The sequence below is a fragment of the Corvus brachyrhynchos genome, unplaced genomic scaffold, assembly GCF_000691975.1.
Source record: "Corvus brachyrhynchos isolate BGI_N302 unplaced genomic scaffold, ASM69197v1 scaffold309, whole genome shotgun sequence".
NCBI classification, from domain to species: Eukaryota; Metazoa; Chordata; class Aves; order Passeriformes; family Corvidae; genus Corvus; species Corvus brachyrhynchos.
Window position 1 is genome coordinate 479,365 of NW_008240227.1, and position 750 is coordinate 480,114.

The window sequence follows — 750 nt, forward strand, 5'->3', positions numbered from 1 at the left end:
TTGGGTACTGGAAGTCAAATGACAGCTCTCTGGCATCAGCAGGCTCAGGGGAAAACCCAGCTTGGTATTTCCCCTAGAAAAACAGGGAAAGGAATAGAAAGCATGCACTTTTGGGACTTTTTCATACTGTAAACCAGGGAAGTTTCAATTTGGAAAATCATTTTCACAAACCCAGTTTTCCATTTGAGCCTCTTTTAGATGGGACATACTTTATTTGATCCTCATGAACAAAGTAAGATTTGCCTGCTGGTTCATCTAAATTCTTTTTAAGAAGGACTACCAGCATCAACACAGCCTCTTCCAGCCCCTGCAAGGGTCTGCCTGCAGCTCTTCAGCTCTGTGGCTGCCACTATGAGTGTGAACATCCCTTCTGCAGAAGCAAGGATGAAGCTGTGTGTAAAATCAGGCACCAGACAGGGAGAGCAGCTCACCAGCAACACAAGTGTGGAAGATTCAATATGCCAGAAATGTGGCAAAGACAAATATCACACAAATAGCCCTTCCCTGCTCTTTCACTGACAGCTATCTCCAGTGTACTCTTAAAAAGATATTTTTTCCCTCGTACCCAACTGCCAGCTTCTTGTAAAGGAGGCAACAGAGGGAAGAGTGCCACCTAATGACTCTGGGGTAACGTTTTCCAAAACATTTCAATTTTCCTGAAAGTCTTCAATCTAAATGCTGATCTAGTCTGTTAAGCTTAAGATCACCCAAGATACCATACATCTTTTACAACAGCAAATCTTTTCTTGC

The 750-nt window shown here is 42.9% G+C and overlaps 1 protein-coding gene across 1 annotated transcript in view; it reads right to left on the reverse strand.

Annotated features, from left to right (window-relative positions):
• SIN3A (SIN3 transcription regulator family member A) overlaps nucleotides 1–750 on the reverse strand; it is a 30,356-nt gene that overhangs the window by 22,347 nt on the left and 7,259 nt on the right. The window lies entirely within an intron of this gene.